The sequence below is a fragment of the Schistocerca nitens genome, chromosome 1 (assembly GCF_023898315.1).
Source record: "Schistocerca nitens isolate TAMUIC-IGC-003100 chromosome 1, iqSchNite1.1, whole genome shotgun sequence".
Taxonomy (NCBI): domain Eukaryota; kingdom Metazoa; phylum Arthropoda; class Insecta; order Orthoptera; family Acrididae; genus Schistocerca; species Schistocerca nitens.
This window is the reverse complement of record NC_064614.1, coordinates 298,422,209-298,434,314: the sequence shown is the minus strand read 5'-3', so window position 1 is coordinate 298,434,314 and position 12,106 is coordinate 298,422,209.

The window sequence follows — 12,106 nt, the reverse complement described above, 5'->3', positions numbered from 1 at the left end:
GACTTGCAAGTCGCGCACGAAGTTCGACAAACCGTGAGCAATACTCTGCAGCCGGAGTACCCTCCTTCGGGAGCGAGCTGAGGTCGAGATAAATATGAACCGGAGCCTGGAGCCACGGTGGTGTCGGGCTCTCACCCTCTCTGAAGGTAATAGGGAGGGCAAAATCCAATTGTTGAGCCACGGTGGTGTCGGGCTCTCACCCTCTCTGAAGGTAATAGGGAGGGCAAAATCCAATTGTTGAAGCAGGCAACGAAAGCGGACTCCAGGGGGCAGCAGGGCAGACACATACAACCCATACTGACGGTGGAGAGAATCGGCGAAGAAGGACTGATAAGAGGGGTGGTCGGGCATTGACAACAGCCGGCAGGCATACCGACAAAGCAGTACGTCGCGCCGGTAGGTCAATGGTAATTCGGCAGCTTCAGCATAAAGACTCTCGACGGGACTGGTGTAGAATGCTCCGGTCGCAAGACGTAACCCCCAATGGTGGATGGAGTTGAGACGGTGTAAGAGGGATGGCCGAGCAGACGAGTCTCCCATAATCCAACTTTGATCAGACTATGGACCGATACAAGTGAAGCAGGACAGTGCGATCCGCTCCCCAAGATGAACCACTAAGAACTCTGAGGACAGTAAGGGAATGTGTACAATGGGCAGCCAAATAAGAGACATGCGGAGACCAACAAAGTTTCCTGTCCAGTGTGAGCCCTAGAAACTTAGTTGTTTCCACGAATGGGAGAACAACGGGACCGAGATGTAAGGATGGCGGAAGGAACGCTTTATATCGCCAAAAGTTGATGCAAACCGTCTTCTCTTCAGAGAACCGGAAGCCATTTGCCACACTCCATGAGTATAGGCTGTCTAGACAACGCTGAAGGCAGTGCTCCAGGAGGCATGTTCTCTGGGCACTGCAGTAGATCGCGAAGTCATCGAAAAAAAGAGAGCCTGAGACATTAGGTGGAATGCAATCCATAATTGGATTGATCGCTATGGCAAAAAGGGCTACGCTCAAGACGAAGCCCTGAGGCACTCCGTTCTCCTGGAGGAAGACGTTGGACAATACAGAACCCACACGTACCCTAAACTTTCGATCTGTTAAAAAGGAATCAATAAAAAGGGGCAGGTGACCGCGTAGACCCCACCTGTGCATAGTGCGGAGGATACCTCCTCTCCAACAGGTATCATAAGCCTTCTCCAAATCGAAGAACATGGCTAACGTTTGGCGCTTTCGCAAAAAGTTGTTCATGATGAATGTCGACAAGGTCACAAGGTGGTCAACAGCGGAGCGGTGGTGACGAAAGCCGCATTGAACATTGGTAAGTAGCCGTCGAGATTCAAGAATGCAAACTAACCATGCGCTCCATCACCTTACAGACACAGCTTGTAAGAGAAATGGGGCAGTAACTAGAAGGAAGGTGTCTATCCTTCCCGGGTTTGGGTATAGGAACAACGACAGCGTCACGCCAACGCATGGGGACTTGACCTTCGGTCCAGACGCGATTGTAGGTACGAAGAAGGAAGCTTTTGCCTGCCGGAGAAAGGTGGGCCAGCATCTGAACGTGAATGGCATCTGGTCCCAGAGCAGAGGACCGGGACAGTGCAAGTGCACGTTCGAGTTCCCGCATAGTAAAGGGGGCATTATAATTTTCCAGATTCAGCGAGTGGAAGGAAGGTCGCCGAGCCTCTTCTGCCTCTTTCCTGGGAAGGAAGGCAGGGTGGTAATGGGCGGAGCTTGAAACCTCCGCGAAAAAGCGGCCGAAGGCGTTGGAGACATCCACAGGATCAACAAGGACCTCATTACCTGAAGTCAGGCCAGGTACCGAGGAGTGGGCCTTAATGCCCGACAGCCGGCGCAGGCCACCCCAGACGACAGAAGAGGGAGTAAAACTGTTAAAGGAGCTGGTGAAAGAGGCCCAACAAGCTTTTTTGCTGTCTTTGATGACTCTACGGCATTGCGCTCGGAGTCCAATACAATTCGCCAACGTAGGATGGCGGCGAAAGGTGCGTAAAGCACGTCGTCGAGCACGGACAGCGTCTCTACAAGCCTCATTCCACCAGGGGACGGAAACGCGACGTGAAGAAGAGGTAGTACGAGGAATGGAACGTTCGGCAACATTGATGATAACAGCCGTGAGGTATAAGTCCCCAGTCAGCTTTCGGTATGTTCCAGCTCGAAGGATGTGGGGATGGGGTGTGGTGCAGGAGACGACACAGGGGGAGTGGTCGCTCGAATAGGTGTCAGAAAGGACATACCACTCGAACCGACGGGCAAGAGTGGTAGAACAGATCGAGAGGTCCAAGTGGGAGTAGGTATGAGTAGAGTCCGAGAGGAAAGTCGGGGCACCAGTATTGAGGCAGACAAGATTAAGATGGTTGAAGACATCCGCCAAGAGGGAGCCTCTCGGACAGGATGCAGGAGAGCCCCAAAGGGGATGATGGGCATTGAAGTCGCCAAACAATAAAAACGGCGGAGGAAGCTGAACAATCAGGTGCATCATGTCAGCCCGACTAACTGCGGATGACGATGGAGTGTAGATGGTACAAATGGAAAAAGTAAAGGCAGAAAGAGTAATACGGACAGCTACTGCTTGGAGTGGGGTGGTCAATGGGATGGGATGGTAATAGACATCATCCCGAACGAGCAACATGACCCCACCATGAGCTGGAATACCGTCCACAGGGGTGAGGTCAGACTGCTCCGAGGTATAGAGGGTAAAAGCAATACGGTCAGTTGGGCACAACTTGGTTTCCTGGAGACCAAGGACGAGCAGACAGTGCAGGCGGAGGAGCAGTTGTAATTCCTCCTGATTAGATCGAATACCTCTTATGTTTCAATGTAACAAAGCCATCGCTAGTCAGAAAAAAGGGGGAACAAAACGGGTGAAAAGCTGGTCACCTCGACGGCCGCGGAGGGCCAGGTTTCGAGGGAACAACGCTACAACCGGTGGGAGGCGGATCCTGTTCCATAGAGTCATCACCAGCTGCGGCCGCTTTCCCGGGTTGCGTAGGAGGGGCAGCATCATTTGCCGACGAGAGGCCAGCTGAGCGCCTGGCAGCAGAGCGTCCCGGCGAAACTGAGGACGGCCGGGAGCAGCGACTCACGGATGGAGCGTCAGACAAAACGTGCCGGGGGTGGAGAGGGGGATAAAGACTTCTTCTTGGAGGCCTTCTGGGAAGTCCGATGAGGCACGGGGATGGTGGGCTGGACCCGAAGAAGGTCCTCACGTGCGGGGTCCATTTTGGAACGCCGGACCTCGGAAGCCGGGGTCCGGAACGTTTCCCCGATGGACGCCTGAGAAGAGGATCGCTTCTCAGGCGGTGGAGGGGGATGAGGAGGAAGGGTGGCCCCGGGGGCAGAGGGAGGAGGGGCCGCGAGAGAGGAGGATTTGGAAGGGAGGGATTTGGGAGGCGGAGGCATAGACCCCGGATGGGGTGAGGAGGTGGAGGCGGAACAGGATAGGGGTGAGGATACTGTGGAATGAGTGGACACGACTGAGGCAAACGAAGTTGTCAACGTCACAGGGTGGAGGCGGTCATACTTCTTCCTGGCCTCAGAATAAGAGAGGTGATCCAAAGTTTTTAATTCTTGAATCTTCTTCTCCATCTGATACGCTGGGCAGTCTAAAGATCTAGGCGACTGGATGCCAGGACAATTGACGCACCGAGGTGGTGGGGTGCATGTATGTTCCTCACGAAGAGGACGTCCACAATCGCCACAAAGGGGCTCAGCCTCACACCGTGACGACATGTGCCCAAAGCGTAAACACCGAAAGCAGCGCATAGGAGGCGGGACGTAAGGTCACACGTCGCACCGGTAGCACATCACCTTTACCTTCTCCGGGAGAACGTCCCCCTCGAAGGCGAGGATAAAGGCCCCGGTGTCAATGCGACGGTCTTTGGGACCGCGCTGGACTCGCCGGACGAAATGCATGCCTCGGCGCTCCAGGTTGGCCCTGAGCTCCTCATCAGATTGCAGCAGGAGGTGCCGATGAAAAATAACCCCCTACGTCCTATTCAGTGCCAGATGCAGGACAATGGACACTGGGATGTCCCCTCGTCAGTCGCACGCCTGGAGCGCCGCCGACTGAGTGGCGGAGGTGGTCTTTATAAGAACGGACCCCGAACGCATTTTACCGAGAGCCTCGATTTCCCCGAAGGTGTCCTCGATGTGCTGGACAAAGAACATGGGCTTGAAGGTGGCGAACGTCCCCCCATCGGTCCGAGAACAGACTAAATAGTGGGGGAAGTACTTCGCCCCAAGCTGGCGGGCCTGTCCTTCCTCCCAGGGAGTGGCCAAGGGGGAAAGGGCAGGAGAACCAGAACCTGAGACAGTACCTTTCTTTTTAAAAGACTCGGCCGCAGAGCGACCCGATACATGTTGACGTTTCAACTGCGAAACGTCCGGCCCGATACCACCCACTCCGACCAGGGGCTCTCCCCACGGGCGCCACCCAGCCTCAGCAAGGGCCACCTGGCAGGATGACCGTTGCCGGGAGTCCTGATGCCCCAAGGAGACGGGCATCTACTCCTTGGCCGACGTGGGGAGGGTGCAGCTCAGGTATCGGCAGTACGATCCCTGTGTTGTCAGGGGGCTACAACCTAGAGGGTACATGACGACCCCACCACAACGGGCCGGCTACCGTGCTGGATTTCAGGTGCCATGGAAAGTCCATCATGATCGTAGGTGCAGATGGGGACGCACTATGGGCGTAACTTGTGCAACCCATCAGGCATTTAGGCCCAGTTTGAGGAATAGTGGGTGTGGTTACAACGCCGTTACAATGCTGAGTGCCAAGGTCTTAGTGCACTGAGGACCAGTGAGACACCACGTAAGGCGTCCTTCCCCAAAAGGCTCGTACTTCTGTAGAATTTTGAAAAATGGAGGTCAAACCCCAAGGGGGACCATCACATGGAAGGCCGAAACGGTTGAAACTCCTTTTAGTCGCCTCCTACGACAGGCAGGAATACCTCGGGCCTATTCTTACCCCAGACCCACAGGGGGGATTGTGTTTGGTGTGTATAGTGTGTTCATCCACCTCAATACACTGATGGACACAACAATATGAACCACGTGGTTATATTAAACTTCTCCTATTTAACACATTATAACATGGAAACTAATTACCATATGAGGACCAAACTTGGTAGCATTAATGTCAAGGACATGGGGAACAGAAATAACAGAATCAATTCAATTTAAACACTTTTAATGTGCTACTATGGTACACCATACCATTACATACCAGTACCATTACTGCTACAAAAGGGGCACAATATGGCACACATCAGTGTCCAGAAGAGTCTGAAAGCACAGGATTGCATTCTGCATAGCAGAACGAAGCATGTCTGTAGGTACGCTGGCTACCTCTCTTGATATGCTGCACTTCAGATCAGCATGTGTGAATGTTCCCCTGGTAAATACTGATCTTCAGGTAGTCCCACAACCAGAAATTATAGAGAGTGAGATTAGGTGATCGTGTCAGCCAAGCATTTGGAAATGATCGACTGATAATTCAATCATTTCCAAACATGACATCTTGGGTTGTTGGGTGTTCTGCTGGATATCAGCGTCGTACTTGCATGATATTTCGGTCACGTAGCTCCTAACCGTCATCAGGTGCGACCTGAGACTGCTCCTTGAGTGGACCTGATCCAGTATTTATGCCTATGGCCTTCCCCCTCCACCAACGGCTGCAGGCGCTTCCTGTGTGGTCCGTGCCCATTCCCTGCGACCTGCTGGAGCGTTGCTGCTCCGTTTTCCGTCCGCTGCAGTTCTAGGTGTTCCCTCTGCGGTCCGCGCCCACCTAACCCGCTCCTGGGGATTTCATCTACGGTCTGGGGTACCAAGCGTTCCCCCTGCGGTCCGCACCCACTCACCACGACCTGTTTGAGTGTTGCCGCTCCGTTTTTCGTCCGCTGCGGCTCTGGATGTTCCCTCTGCGGTCTGCGCCCACCAGTCCCACTTCTGGGTGTTCCATCTTCGGTCTGGTGCGCCTGGCAGTCCGTCAGGGGCTCGTTTTCCATCTCCATGTCTCTGGTTCTTCTGTTTGTGCAGTGTTGCAGCTGGCCCCGTTGCTCCTTTAACAATTCCAGAGACGGATCCCAGACTCTGCTTAGCTGGTACCCTGTGTCACGGTTCATAAGATCGTCAGCCATTTTAATTTCTATCGATTCTCTTATAACACTGTCCCAAAATCTGGGTGTTTGTGCTAGAATCTTGGTATCCTCATACTTCATGGCGCTGATATCCGGCAGAACACCCGACAACCCAAGATGTCATTAGATCGCCGGGAAAGCCTGAAGAATTACATCAAAAGTCTCTACGGGGAGGAGATGTATCAGAATATCAAGAAGCTGGACAAGCTTCGGCAGAAGAAAGGGAAGATGCTGAGTTCTCTCAGTTTTTTGCTGAGGTGTCGAGATGGAGAAGTGGTACCAGTATTTGCCAGAATTAAACATCACATCAACTCCAGAGCAGCGAACAAGAGAAAACGCTGAGCCAGCATGGCACTGGTGAGAGAGAGGATTCGAGATATGCGCCACAAGTTAGATGTTGTGGCCAGGGAGCTGTTACACATTCATCTGTACATGGCAGCCTCCTTAACAAGAGAAGATTGGGATTGGGTAGACCGTGCCTCCTGGTCTTTTAGCTGAGTGTGTTAGAAGGAATGCCTCATCTTGCCAATCTGCAAAGTTTGACCGCATGAGTAAGAAAGCACAGCAGATGGAAGAGACACGCACTGTGACGAATCTGAGTGGCATACAGTTTGATGATACAACGTTAAAAGGTACTCAGCAAGGGTCTCAACTTTGCTACGACCCCTAGAAACGTACCCATTTCAGGTTTCGTCAGTGCAGTAGAGCAAGTTGCAGCCACACTTCCACCTAATGTGGCAGAGGAAGTCCGCCGAGAGACCTGCAGGGCCCTCACCAAGGCCAGGCCGCCGAAATCGAACATCACAACCGAGGAGAGGCTTGCACTCAAGAAACTCCGGGAAGACAACAGCATTGTGGTACTGTCAGCAGACAATGGGAACTCCACTGTCATCTTGCAGCGGGTGGATTATGATGAGAAAGTACGCCAACTTCTGGAGGACCCTGCATACAGAATTCTGGAGTGTGACCCCACGGACAAGGTGGCCAAGAAGACTAGTGCTCTCTTGAAGGAAACAGGGATGCCCGATAAGATCATCAGACAACTACGGGAAAAAGCGCCAGTGCCACCTAGACTGTATGGTCTGCCTAAAATACACAAGGAGGGCGTGCCCCTACGTCCAATCGCCAGTAATATTGGGGCACCTACGTACACAACAGCCAAGTACTTGAAAGGTCTCCTGTCTCCATATGTGGGGAAATGTATTCACCACATCCGCAACTCAGAAGATTTCCTGCAACGCCTCAAGCAACTGCACATCACAGATTCGGACATCATGGTTAGTTTTGATGTGGTATCGCTGTTCACCAGGGTCCCACTGAAGGACTCACTAGAACTGATTGCAGAGAAATTTGACGGTGCTCTGTTGGACCTGTTCAGTCATACACTGACGTCCATGTATTTCCTGTACAGAAACCAATATTACGAGCAAACTGAAGGTGTAGCTATGGGCAGCCCACTGTCCCCTGTGGTTGCCAACATGTTATGGAGAGTTTTGAGGAGAGGGCATTGGAGACAGCCACATTTAAACCCACATGCTTCTTTAGGTATGTGGATGACACCTTCGTGATCTGGCCACATGGGATGGACAGGCTCAATGAGTTTCTTGAACATCTTAACTCATGCCACCCTAATATCAAGTTCACCATGGAACTGGAGAAAAATGGCCAGCTGCCATTTCTGGATGTACTAGTCCAGAGGAAAGCAGATGGATCAATTGGCCACAGTGTGTACCGAAAACCAACACACACTGCTTTATATCTGCAGGCCAGCAGCTGTCACCACCCTGCACAGAAGAATGGGGTTCTGAAGACTTTGGTCCACAGAGCACGTGCCCTGTCAGACCAAGAGAATCTACCTATAGAGATAGAACGTCTCAAAACAGTTTTCTCCAAGAATGGATACACGGACAGACAAATTGAGAGGGCACTCCAACCAGCCACTCTACCACAGGTTCCTGAAGAAGACCAACATGAAGCAAAGAAGGTGGCATATCTGCCCTATGCTGGCTCTATTTCTGCCAGAATCAGTAGGATCCTCCGTAAACAAAATATCAAGTGTGTTTTCTGACCATCCAACAAGATAGGGGGACTGCTGGGGAGTGTCAAAGACGACCTGGGGTTACGAAAACCAGGGATTTACAATATACCTTGTCAATGTGGCATGTCCTACATTAGCCAGACGACAAGAACTGTGGAGATCAGGTGCAAAGAACATCAGAGGCACACTAGATTAAGACAGGTGACTAAGACAGCCATTGCTGAACACTGTCTAGAACTAGATCATGCCATCAAGTACGAGGATACCAAGATTCTAGCACAAACACCCAGATTTTGGGACAGTGTTATAAGAGAATTGATAGAAATTAAAATGGCTGACGATCTTATAAACCGTGACACAGGGTACCAGCTAAGCAGAGCCTGGGATCCGTCTCTGGAATTGTTAAAGGAGCAACGGGGCCAGCTGCAACACTACACAAACAGAAGAACCAGAGACATGGAGATGGAAAACGAGCTCCTGACGGACTGCCAGGCGCACCAGACCGAAGATGAAACACCCAGAAGTGGGACTGGTGGGTGCGGACTGCAGAGGGAAAACCTTGAACTGTAGCGGACGGAAAACTGAGCAGCAACGCTCCAGCAGGTCGCAGGGAATGAGCGCGGACCACACAGGAAGCGCCTGCAGTCGTTGGTGGAGGGGGAAGGCCATAGGCACAAATACTGGACCAGGTCCACTCGAGGAGCAGTCTCAGGTCGCACCTGATGAAGGTTAGAAGCTACGTGACCGAAATATCGTGCAAGTACGACGCTGATATCCGGCAGAACACCTGACAACCCAGGATGTCATTAGATCGCCGGGAAAGCCTGAAGAGTTACATTTCCAAACACGTTTCGGAGAGGCAGATGAACTTCATGAGCGATGTGCAGTGGGGCTCCAGCTTGCATGAAAACTGTTGAGTTCAATGCGTCTCTCTCCTGTAGGGTGAACATAACAAACTGGCAAAGCATATTGCGGTAATGCTGGCCAGTCGCACTTCACATCTTTGGTTCTTGAGCGCCAACCTATTCAAAAAAGAATGGGCCAATGATAAACGTAGCTGTGAAGCCACGCCATATTGTGACATATTCATCATACAGAAGAACTTGATGCACAGTGAATGAAGGTGAAGATCCCCACACTCAGCAATTCTGTGTGTTCACCCCACCATTCAGAGAGAAATGAGCTTCGTCTGTCCACAGGATGGTCCACGACTAGGCCTTGTCAACTTCAATCCTTGTGAGAAAGTGGAGAGCGAAGTCAACAATTGTTGTGCATCCTGTGGTGCAAACTGCTGTACAATATGGATCTTGTATGGATACCATTTGAGAATGGTTTGTATAATCTTCTGTACAGTGGACCACAGGATGTTCTTCAACTGTCATGACACAGCACGCACACTGCCTGACTATTGGAAACTGCATGCAGTGTCATCTGTGGTAGCAACAGTGATTTAATCACCCACCTGTGGTGCAACCAGACATCAGCCTCTTCCCGGAGCAACATACAGTTCTCCAGTTGATTCGAACTACTTCATCAGGATTCGCACAGCTGGTGGAGCAAGAGGACGCTTCTGTAATCCTTTCAGCCAGCCATACTGTCAAAGTGCAACTGTAACATTACTGTTGTTGTGATAATAGAGCTTCACCAATAATGCCCTGCTCCTTTTGTCCTAGCTCATGTTAACACATCAACAAGTGCACTGTGACTGGTCAGGTGTGTGAGACTATGAATCACGATTACTGCTCATGGCACCTGGTGGCCATGGTTGGAACTGGACACTGGCACTGTGACACATGGAAATCATGCACCCCACACACTGGACATTAATGCTATCAAGTTTGGTACTTGTATGGTATTTAGTTTCCATGTTATAATGTATTAAATAGGAAAAGTTTAATTATAACCCCCACTAGAATTTATCATCATATGCCAGACAAGTTGTCCAGCCACAAAAACTTAGTGCTACCAATGCAAAGTTGGGACAGATTGCTTTTCTTTTGTTGTGTGTGTGTGTGTGTGTGTGTGTGTGTGTGTGTGTGTGTGTGTGTGTGTGTGTTTGGGGGGGGGGGGGGGCTTGGTGCGTGCGTGTGTGATTCAGTGGGTACACCCAAGTCTGCTTGTAACATTTCCTGTAGTAGAGGAAATTTATAAGCAATGACAGGGATGATAAACCGTGGTTAGTAATGAAAATGGTGACACCAAAATCCTTAGATTTAGGAATCTCTAAGCACTCTGCATTATTCGCTGAACTACCAAAAACTAAGCGAAATTTTATGTAACAAATGTCATACAAAAAGGAATGCCAATGAAAAAAATTCAACTATACTTAGTAATAGGTTAAGAGAGGTTGAACAGTCTTGACAGTTGTACTTAAAGTAGCAGTAACTTTGATAAATTTGTAAGCAGCTTTTTTGAAATGTTTGAAGAAATTTTTCCACTTATAACCACATGTAACAGTACAATCACTAAAATTAATAGATATAACGGGCAGTCAAATGAGAATGAGACAGATGGATAAAAGTAAGTAAACTGTTTGTTATTTCAAAAGTAATCTCCATAACTTTTAATACATGTATCACACTGTGAGACAGGATGATCAGTGCCTTCATGGGAAATGTCTGCGGTTGCTTATGGAACCACAACTGTACCCAGACTTGCACCTATTCATCTGAAGCAAACTGATGGCCATGAATGTCCTCTTCCAGGGCTCCAAAAACAAGAAAATTGCATGGAAAGAGACTGAGTCTGTATGCATGATGTGTAAGGTGTTCCTAGTGAAACTTCTGCAATGTAGTTGAAACAATTACAGCTATGCCACCAATCCCTCTCCGGGGGACATCACCTTGACGAAGCACTGTCCGTGTGGGTGGAGAGGCTTGCGTATCCGCGGGAAGCTGAGGGCTATGCCGAAGGTAGAGGACCTACTGCCGGAAAGGCCTCAGCCGATGGATCATACTAAGTGTGTCCCACAACGTCTCCTCTTCCCTATCCACTCCTAGTCCTACCCTATTCCCTGACCCAACCCATGGTGTGATGCGATCCGTGCTGAGGGGTGCATGGCACATGGGAAGATGTGTCACAAAAGGAGCCTGAGGGATACCGGGCAACCTCCCTGAGTAATTAGCCTTACACCGTGCGGGGTATTCGTGGTGTGGACCTTCTAGATCCCCAAATCTCGTTGGACCAACATGGACACGATTACAGAAAAAGAAACAGAGGGGCAAATTGAGACCTCAGATACCCAAACATTGGGGACTGAACCGATGGAAGGCAGCACTTCCACTACTGAATCAGGGTCTAGACCTGAGCCAGAAGTGGGAACTGTAACCGAGAAGCTAGACCAGATTAAGATCAAAGGCCTGTCTGGGGCCCAAAGGAGGAAGCTACTCAGAGAACAGAGGGAAGAGGAAGGAAAGAATGGCTTCCTAAACACAAATGGAGGGAAGTAAAGGGACTAGAACCCAAGACCCCAGGAAAAAACTGTCTCAGGTTGAAGAGGACACGCAGACCCCCACAACGTCAAAGACATTGCAGAAGTTTCACTAGGAACACCTTACACATCATGCATACAGACCCAGTCTCTTTCCATGCAATTTTCTTGTTTATGGAGCCCTGGAAGAGGACATTCATGGCCATCAGTTTGCTTCAGATGAATAGGTGCAAGTATGGGTACAGTTGTGGTTCCATAAGCAACCGCAGACATTTCCCATGAAGGCACTGATCATCCTGTCTCACAGTGTGATACATGTATTAAAAGTTATGGCGATTACTTTTGAAATAACAAACAGTTTACTAACTTTTATCCATCTGTCTCATTCTCATTTGACTGCCCATTATATCTAATAATTACTACCTGTCTTTGACGTTGTGGGGGTCTGCGTGTCCTCTTCAACCTGAGACAGTTTTTTCCTG